Source organism: Pteropus vampyrus, unplaced genomic scaffold (assembly GCF_000151845.1).
Source record: "Pteropus vampyrus isolate Shadow unplaced genomic scaffold, Pvam_2.0 Scaffold419, whole genome shotgun sequence".
In the NCBI taxonomy this organism is placed as follows: domain Eukaryota; kingdom Metazoa; phylum Chordata; class Mammalia; order Chiroptera; family Pteropodidae; genus Pteropus; species Pteropus vampyrus.
The window spans coordinates 2,637,570-2,647,980 of NW_011889200.1; the positions used below are offsets into that span (position 1 = coordinate 2,637,570).

Consider the following 10,411-nt stretch of genomic DNA (forward strand, 5'->3'; position numbering starts at 1 on the left):
AAAAAAAAATTGAACAGTAGGCAATACTTCCTAACTCAATTTATGAGGCCAGTATCACTCTGATACCAAAACCTGGTAAAGATAACACAAAAACAGAAAACTACAGACAGAAGCAAAAATCCTAAATAAGCTATTAGTGAACCAAATATAGCATCATATTAAAAAGATTATACACCACGATCAAGGGGGCTTCATCCCAGGGGCACAGATGGTTTAACATATGCAAATCGATTTATATGATACGCCATATAAACAAATTAAAAAATTAGGATCATATGATCCTATCAGTAGATGCAGAAAAAGCCTTCGACGAGATACAGCATCCATTTATGATCGAATCACTTAACAAAGTTGGTATAGAAAGAAAGTACCTTAACATAATAAAGGCCATATATAAAAAACCCTCAGCTAACATTATACTTAATGGTGAAAAACTAAAATCCTTCCCTCTAAGATCAGGAACAAGGAAAGGCTGTCCACTATCGTCACTGTTATTCAATATAACATTGGAGGTCCTAGTGAGTGCAATCAGGCAAGAGAAAGATATAAAAGGCATGCAAATAGTAAACAAAGAAGTCAAACTGTCACTATTTGCAGATGACATGATTCTCTATATAGAAAACGCTAAAGATCCCACAAGAACACTACTAGAAACAATAAGCAAATCCAGTAAAGTTTCTGGATACTAAATCAACTTTCAAAAATCCTTAGCGTTCTTATACTCTAATAATGTCGTGTCAGAAAAAGAAGTGGAAAAAGTAATTCCTTTTTCAATTGCAACAAAAAGAATGAAATACCTAGGAGTAAATTTAACAAAACATGTGACGGACCTATATAATGAAAACTACAAGACCCTATTAAAAGAAATTGAAGAAGATAGAAAGAAATGGAAAGATATTCCGTGTTCTTGGATTGGAAGAATCAACATAGTTAAAATGACCATATTACCTAAAGCATTATACAGATTTAATGCAATCCTCATCAAAATCCCATTGGTTTTTTTCAAAGAAATAGAACAAAAATTCATCCAATTTGTATGGAAGCACGAAAGACCCCCAAATTGCCAAAGCCATCCTGAGACAAAAGAATGAGTCTGGAGGCATCACTCTGCCCAAGTTCAAGTTATACTACAAAGTGACAGCAATTAAAATAGCATGGTATTGGCAGAAAAACAGACACACAGACCAGTGGAACAGAATTGAGAGTCCGGAAGTAAACCCATGTTTATATGGGCAAATACTTTTCAACCAAAAAGCCAAAAACATGTAGTGGAGAAAGTCTCTTCAATAAATGATGCTGGGAAAATTGGAAGGGCACCTGCAAAAGAATGAAACTAAACTTTATCAACAGACATCAAAATTAACTCAAAATGGATTAAGGACCTGAATATAAGACCTGAAACAATAAAATGCATAGAAGAAGCATAGGAACTAAACTCAGGGACATTGGACTTAAAAAAGATTTTATGAATTTGACCTCAAATGCAAGTGAACTAAAAGCTAAAATAAATGAATGGAACTACATCAAACTAAAAAGCTTGTAGTAAGCTAAAGAATTCATCAAGAAGGTAAAAAAAAATCCAAATGGGAAAAAATATTTTCAAGCAACACCTAAGGTAAGTGCCTAATATCCAAAATATACAAAGAACTCATACGACTCAATAACAAGAAATGGGCAGAGGACCAGAACAGACACTTCTCCCTAGGTACATACAAATGGCCAACAAATATTTGAAAAGATGTTCCGCATCGCTGGCTATTAGGGAAATGCAAATGAAAACCACAATGAGATACCATTTCTTACTGTTAGAATAGCTATAATTAACAGGACAATTAATAACAAATGCTTGAGAGGATGCGGAGAATAAGGAACCCTCATACACTGCTGGTGGACTGCAAATTGGTACACCCACTATGGAAAACAGTATGAAGTTTCCTGAAAAAACTAAGAAATGACCTACCATATGATCCAGCAATCCTTCTACTGGGTATTTACCCCAAAGACTTGAAAACCCATATCCAAAAATATATTTGCATACCTTGTTCATAGCAGTACTATTCACAGTGGCCTAGATAAGGAAGCATCTGAAGTGTCCTATGATAGATGACTGGCTAAAGATGCTGTGGTACATATATACAATGGAATATTACTCAGCCATAAGGAGAGATGAAATACTGCCTTTTGCAACAACATGGATGGACCTCAAAATAATCATGCTAAGACAAATAACCTAGACAGAAAAAGTTGAAAATCACATGATATCAATTATATGTGTGATATATACCTAAGAGCAACAAATGAAGTGGACTAACAGAGACTCATAGACATGAACTATAGACTAGCGGTTACCAGAGAGTAGATTGTGGTGTTGAGTACATAGGTAGAAGGTTAAAGGGGGTCAAATATAGGGTGTAGGTGGAGGGCGAAGTGAGTAAAGGGTGTTAAATATATGGTAGGTGAAGGAAATGGACTTTCGGTGGTAAACACACAATAGAATATACAGATGTCAAATTAATATAAACCTGAAAATTATATAATTGTATTAACCAATGTTACTCCAATAAACTTAATTAAAAAAAAGATTTTCAATTACTTTAACTTATTACTTAATTCAATAACTATCTATTAAGCATCAAAATAAATAAATAATTTAACTAATTAATTGATTAATAGTGAGTGTAGATGTAGGTTATTAAATTTCTCCTGCAGTCACTAACCCTGTTGTCCTAACTGCATTTATTGAAAAACCCATCCTTTCCCCTAGCCAATGGATTTGAAATACTTTTTTATCACATCTTAAAATTCATAGTGTACTTGGCTTTATTTCTTTGGACTCTGCTCTGTTACATTGATCTGTCCATTCCTGTACATGTACCACAGTATTTAATTATTGTAATTTTTAGTATGATTTATATGTAGAAGGGCAACTTCCTTATGATTCTTCAGAATTTCATCTGATATTTATTTTGATGTTTTATGTGATGTAAATACCTCATTTTCTCTCAAATGAAGTCAAAATGATTCCCATAATCTTACTGACGTATGTTCTGACAAGGAGGGAAAGTGGCAGCAGTATGCCATTGGGGACTGTGAATAACTCTGCATAAACTTATAAAAGCAGTTGCCTTTGTGAACATGTTTCTAGGTGAAAATAAATGTGGAGAACCATTGTTGCTAACAGGGCTGTCCAATAAAACTTTCTATAGTAATAAAAATGTTTATAGCTGCACTTTGCAATATGGTACTCATTAGCTATGTGTGGCTATTGAGCCCTTGAAATGTGGCTAGTACAACTGTGGAACTGAATTTTAAGTATTACATAATTATATTCCATTTAAATTTATACAACCATATGTTTATTGGACAGAACACTTGTAGAGCATAACTATTTAAAAATCACTGTCTCATTATACTGCTGCATAGCATTATCAGCTGATCATAGATTTGGAAATTTCCATTTATTCAGAAACTGTCATTTAGATAGGGGCTTTCAGTAAAATGCTAAGATTAACCCTGAGATTTCAATGGTAACTCACTTAAGAAAATATGTAATAGATGCCTACCATATGCATGACACTCTTCAGAATAGGAGAGAGATAAGACAGCCTTCAAAAAGTTTAAACTTTTGTAGGAGAGATAAAATGATAAAGAAATAATTATAGTTTTAGAACAAGGTAAGTAACAGAAAAGAGGAATCAACAAACTGTCACGAGAGCTCCAAGAAGGGAGAAATTCTTCTGGCTATGGAACATGAGATAGAAATTATGGAGGGCTGGATGGAAGAAGTGGCACTTAAGTTACTTCTTGTATATGGTTCATTCTCAATAGGCAGCGAAGTAGAGATGTGAGAGGGAAGAGGAAGATACTTCAGGTTAAAATAATAGTATAAGCAAACATACAAAGGATGCATAACAAAGGTTATATTGGACAATGGTGAGTGGTCGAGTCCAACTAGATCATCATATGAACAGGGAGGTAGTTAAAAATAAGGCTGACTAGGTAGGCTGAGGCTAAATTTCAAAGGGACTCAGATTTCTGTCTAAAGAATCTTGTTTTGACTTTATAGCTAGTGGGGAGAGAATGAAGTCACTTTAGACTAGTGTCATCTGAGCTCAGGATCTCAGAATAATAATAAATTTGTGTAATCAGTAAAATAGAGTAACCAACTTACTTTTATTACCTTGGGGAAATCACTTAAATATTTGGATTTTTGGTTTCCAGCATATGTAATTAGAAGAGATAATTAGGAAAGATCACCCACCTCACAAAATTATTCTGAACATTAAGATAAGGAAAGGGGGAAATCACTTAATAAAGTATAAAACAAGCATAATATATGTTAAAATTTCATAACAAAGTGTAGTGATTTAGATGTTTCCTAGACGTATGACGTATACCCAAGTAAGTCAGGACAAAGCAACCTATTCAGGAATAGTAATAGACTATAAAAAAGAAGACTCTAAAACACAGCCATAATGATAATTTTTAAAAGGCACAATTTCAGCAAGCAAACTAATAGAAAACAACACCTCATTTATGTTCCTGGATGTTTGAAGGGTGATAGAATCTCTGGGTTAGTAGTAACAAAAGTCATCTAGTCCAATCTCCCAAATTCAATGTTTGAACTCCCACCAAATGTTTGGCCAGGCTATGTGCATACCTGGAGTGGTAGAGAACTTCCTAAGTTTATGATGCAACCTATTTAATGTATCGGCCATCTTTAATAGTTAGAAATTCTTTCAGATACAATAGCAATCCATGTCACTTAATATGCATTCACTAGGTATCCAACACTTTTAAGTAAGAAACTAAATGGGCTTCAGGAAGATTTGTCCTAATAGGTAGGATATATCGAATCAGAGAGCAGACAAAAGACAACAAGAAGAGGATTTTGTAGCAGTCCAGGCCAAGAATCAAGAGGACCTAAAAAAATAATGCAGAAGACTTGAGAGGGAGTGGTGGTAGTAGGGATGCAAAGGAGAGAATTTATCCCAGAAACAAAACTCAGGACATTTTATAAAAGACAGGATGCATAAGGCAGGAATGGATGAGGCATGCAGGAGTCACAGATGAATGAGACTGTGGGGTGAGAGGGTGTCAAATTAGTATTCAAATACAGTTTACATGCCAATAAAACACCCAGATAGAGGACTTAAGGCAGGTAAAAAGCATTTTGGAACTCAGGAGAGAAAGCAAGGTACAGCTACATGAAGAGGTGAGATTTAAGGGCAAACAAAATAAAGCAAGCAAGAAGGATAAAGCCAGGCTTCTTGACACAAAGAATATGTATTTAAGTTATTTGATCAAAGATTTGGAGCCCTGACTATGGCCGGGGAAGCCAGAGAGAAACTGGCTTACAATGAATTCGTGCTAGTGCCTCTGATCTCACCGGGAGCCAGCTCAAAGTGACCCAACCCAGAGTTTGAATTTGTGGTGGTTTTGGCCAAATGGACCCATGCAGTCCATCTTTCATTGGGCCTTATATTGACCAGGCATGTTTTACTTCAGAAAATCCCTTGGCACTGAGAGCTCGGAGTCTAAACTTAATAAGAGGCGTATTTTCAAGAGTTAGCTCAGGATAATTAAGGCATACATTGCACATTCAACATTTATCTTTCTCCACCAGGCTGGCTCTGATCATGACTTCCTGATGTAGGCTCAAGAGACAAACCTCAGGGTTTAAGGGATGAGGTCTGCTGGCTACAGCTAGAAACCAGCCATGAAAAGCCCTGTTAGCCCACACCTTAAGGTTTGCTAATGATTTCTTAGTTTTATATCTTACTACAAAACAGCTGATTTTTTTTTATTTCTTCCACTTGGTTACAGTCCATTTTAATCAAGAAGCTTACAGAACTTTTCAAATGAAGAAGACAATATGTGCATTCTTCTATCAGTCCTGGTTGCAATCAGTACTGTCACAGTTAGGAAAATATCCAAGGCAGAACATGTATGTTTCTCCTTTAAGTTTCATCAGACTGTAACGACCTGTCACAGAATCTACTCAGGCCACCAAACTGCACACAGTGAAGACTTCATTTAAGGAACAGATGTGAACATACAATTGTTTTACCAAAGTATATGACCATTTCAACCATATTTTAATTCATTTTGCTTTTCCAGCCTTTCTCAAGTAGCAAATGTTTTTCCCTGAACCACTTCAATTAACTATACAAGCCAACATATTTAATAAAGTGAAGATTATTGTTTTAAATAAAATTAGAATAATCGCTTCATAATTCATCTTTTTTATAAAGTTAGATTCTTTAGAATATGTCTTCTTAAAGCTAAATAAATAATACTTCAATGGTTTTGTAACTGTGGAGACATGACAGGTGGGTAATTTGAGCTATTCTCCAGGTAGCCTCATGATCAGTTCACCCTGGCAAGTAGCATATGCTTGTAGGAACTCTAACACTATATTGGCAAACAAGAAAGTTCTACTTGGAGAATTTTGTCTCAGGAAATGAATGGATAAATCAAGACTCAGACTTGATTTTACCTGTAAAAGCCAAAGTATAGGGATTCCTCTATATCTCTCATGTCTGACCGGTGCCTTTAGCCTCTGCATAGAGAAGTCCTAGTAGTAGGAGCCTCTTAGAAATTGAAAATGGCCTGATTATCCACCTGAGTTGAGACCACTCAGAAATCAGTGAGGGCAGCAGAAGCTATAGCACAAAGCCAGCTTAAACTCTTAAACCTACTGCGCTGAAGGCCTGTTCTTGGCCTATCTGGCAAAATCAGAAGCAGCCATGGCTTGCAGTCACACAGGCAGTTTTGGTTGCTGCTTGTCCCTTCTTTAACCAGCTGGGGCTAGGGTGGGCAAACTGGGAGCCTTTGGTGCCGTACAGCCTTTCACCCACGTTTAAATATTTTCTATTTAAAACATCTGCCTCCACTGCAGGTAACTTCGTGCTGTCCAGCCAAAGGCAGCCACAAATTGAAGAGCTCACATGGTGAGCAGGAGGCTTAGAGTTGGAGCCACCACATCCAGTCCAGCCACAAAGCTGGCAGATGGTAGTGGCCCTATAGCTGGGGTTGCTAGACAGAGAAAGAATAGAAAGAATGAAATGGGTGCAGGTAGGCACTTCCCCCTGAAGCCTGGACTTAGGTATACCTGGGAATTTCACTCTCCCTAGGCCCCAGGATAGTTGCCAAATTCCTGTGTGGGGAAGCATAGAGCACTGAGAAATATGTTCTGAATGATAAGAGCTGCAGAAGCCAAAGTGCTTGTGACCCTGTCCACAAAGAGCCCAGGAGCACTGCACCGCACTGAGCACAACTGCTCTTAACATCTCAGGGAGAGCCCATGAAGGGGGTGGATGTGAGTGGGCATAGGGGTTCTGGGTTGTCAGTGAGAAATGGTCCCCAGTCCCTCAACAATTGTCCTGGACACTTAAATCCTTCCTTCCCAGGGTCCTTGCAACGGAGGGAGCCTTCTTAAGCAGTACTCAATTGCTGAACTTACAATTCCTAAGGGACATGTCTTTTATTTCCTCCTTCTTTCCTTGTTTGGGGTCTGATCCCCCCCCCCCCACTTTACCGCGCGTTTAATAATATACGATTTGGCTCACCGGGCCAGGAAAAGAGAGAAGAATTTTTTCTTGGAAGTCTACAGAAGGTGAAATTGAACGTAATGATGGAGGCTAGTTATTCCTGAATAGATCCCACCATCACCACCAAAACAAAACAAAACAAAACAAAAAAACACCCGCGGTAGGCTCTGGAGTAGCTTTCGTTCGAGAAGTACTTTTCCAGCACTCCAGCCCAGCCACAACTTTTGTGGGTAACCTGGAAGAAATCTTAAATATCTGTTTGTTAATGTCTCCCCACAAAATCCCTGGGTCACAGAGATTGGGAGGGTGGCTGCAGGAACTAGGAGAAACCCCTGGAATAGAGAATTATTGTAACGCACACTTCCTCTGCCAGATCTCTTTGCCAAAGCATTTTTCTTAAATGTCTGATAGTGACAAATCAAGCCGTGTTTGTTCCAATCCCGAGCGCAGAGGTGCGAGGTGGGTCACACGCTGTGGCTTTCTTTCTCTGGGGTTCCTCCTTAAGGAGTCTGAAGTGCAACCTTGAGCAATGGTTCAGAAAGGGTAACTCAACTCGAGAAACCGGCTCAAAGGGCAGCAGGGATTCCTGTGGGGAGCCAGAACATCCCAGGGTCTGCGCTGGGGTCCCTTCAGGTTGTCAGGGAAGGTGGGCAGATATGGCTTCAGATCACCAGAGCTAATCTCTTGTCTGGTGCTCGCTGGGAATCCCTAGGAGGAGCACATTGCTGGGGACCCCCTCGCTGCTCCACCCAGGTGCTGTCTTGAGCCCTATCCCCACGCAGGTTGCTCTCCTGGCTGCGGGCAGAACTGTGGGCAGAGTCAGAGGGAAAAGCCCAGTGGGAAAAGGTGCCTTCCAGGTTACAGAGCCCGCTCGCCAGCCGCAGTAACCGCAAAGCTCCTGCCGCGGGAATACAATACATGGGCTGGCGGTCACCTGGCAGGCTGCGTGCCCTCCTCCTTCTAGGCAAGGAGCCCCTGGCCTTGGAAGCTCTGGTCCCTAAACTTTTTGGGAGAGCTAAAAGGAGAGAAAGGAAACTGGTAAGCATTTCCAGGATCGGGGACCAGGACTTCAGCAGAGGTAGAACCCCCGTTGACTGCAGCCTGCCTGCTTCCGGCTGTCACCTGAGAGCCTAGAGCTTCTCCCCTGGCCCTTTCCAGCCTACTGTCCGGTTCTGCGAGCGGGCATTACCTGTCTGAGTCTTGCAAAACAGCTGGTGGTGTCCAGTAGGGCTCAAGCTTGCAGTACCTTGTCTGAGGCGCTGGGCTGCGCGGTCCAGGGTGAGATGGCAAACCGGGTTCCAGAGAGCTGAGCTCGAGCTTCCCGGGCAACCACAGAGGCTGCCCAAAGGCCAACACGGCTGGAGGAGGCGTGGGGAAGACAGAGCAACCGCCAGAGCAGCCCCGCCCGTTTTCTCCACTCCCTATCCTAGCCAAAAAGGATGCTAGGAAACTTCTTCCTGCCCAGGGAAGAGCTCTGGAGTTCAGCAGAGCTCCAGTGGACTTTAGGGGGAGCTGTACAGGCAGAGCTTAAAGAAGGTTCCTAAATCTCTTGAGCTCTTCGCTATAATGGCAAGTGCCACCTTCTTTGCTCCGTGACCAGACTCTCCTAAGTCGCCTGCCTTCCAGCCTCTTCGCGACTTTACTTCAGAGCAGCCTTGCTCCAGCCGCTCCTTGTCTCGGCCAAATTGCGCACCGCGGGACGCAGGTAACTCAGCCTGTGGCCCTTGCGCCCCTCTTGGGGTATGCACGCCCTAGAAGGCAGCAAGCAGCCCTCTCGCCCTGATGGCACTGTAGGCGGCAGTTGCGAACTCTTCCTACCCGCCTCTCTGCCGCCTGTTCACTGCTCCAGCCTTTTCCGGGAGCCCTCTCCAGCCAGTACGCAAAAGCCTAAACGTCCCCTTTGCTCCAAGAGGGAGCGGCTCCCGGGAAGTGGGCTCCAGGCAAGCCTCACATCCTGCCACCGCTGCTGCCGCCTCCAAAATATGCCTAGAGTAGGGGTAAGAGGGTAGTGGAAATCGCCTACAGCTTTGTCTCCGTTGCTTACAGTTTGGTGCCTCCGGGCTGAATGATTGCACCGGGAGGAGGTGGGGATCAGAGAGAACTGTTCTGGCGCGTCACGAAAAAGGGTTGCTGCTGCTCCTCCTCCTTCTCATCTACACCCCCTTTGGATTTGGGAGTGAGGGGAGGTAGATTGGGAAAGGCTGCCAACCCTGAGTCCCCCATCCCCTGTTTTTTTGTCGTTGTTGTTGGTTTTTTTGTTTTTTTGTTTTTAAATAAGTGCTTCCCTCTTACCTTCACGGGGAAAAGGAAAGTGCGTCCCAGGAGCGCCGTCTAGCGTCCGTACCAAAGTAGGCCGGCATACAGGATTGGGACGAGCGCTGAACTGAGCGCAGACACGGAAAGCCACTAAACAAAGTTTTTCAGCTAACCTGGTCCTTGATTCCACTTATTGAACAGGTATCTTATTTCAGCCACGAGTTCACCTGCTTAGATTTCCCCCAGGCCAGAACATAATGCTATTACAACGCAGGCCACTAGCTTCCTAGTACCAGAGAACTCCTGTTTACCACCCATCCCACGTTAGAGATCCTTACGTCTCGGTTCTCCAGCCCCACCAATCATAGGATGGGCAGGGAGGGTCTTGGGATCTCACTATGGGCTCGGAGATGGAGCCCAGGCCACAAACCCAGACAAAGACCCGGGTCCAAGAGTGTCGATGCTGTGCGCCTGAGGCTCGCCAGCGATGCTCATTACCACCTGCTCCCCAAGGTCATGCAGCCTGAGAGCTCCTCTGTTTAAGAGTGCTAGAGGAAGAGGGACTAAGACTCAGGAACCGACAGGGTCTGGGGTGCAGAGGA

The 10,411-nt window shown here is 42.0% G+C and overlaps 1 protein-coding gene across 1 annotated transcript in view; it reads right to left on the reverse strand.

Annotated features, from left to right (window-relative positions):
* IL1RAPL2 (interleukin 1 receptor accessory protein like 2) overlaps window positions 1–8,871 on the reverse strand; it is a 1,186,660-nt gene extending 1,177,789 nt beyond the window's left edge. Inside the window, exon 1 of the mRNA XM_011380985.2 lies at window positions 8,743–8,871. The gene's annotated coding sequence lies outside the window, so the exon portion shown is untranslated. The remainder of the gene's footprint in view (window positions 1–8,742) is intronic.
* Window positions 8,872–10,411: the final 1,540 nt, after the last annotated feature.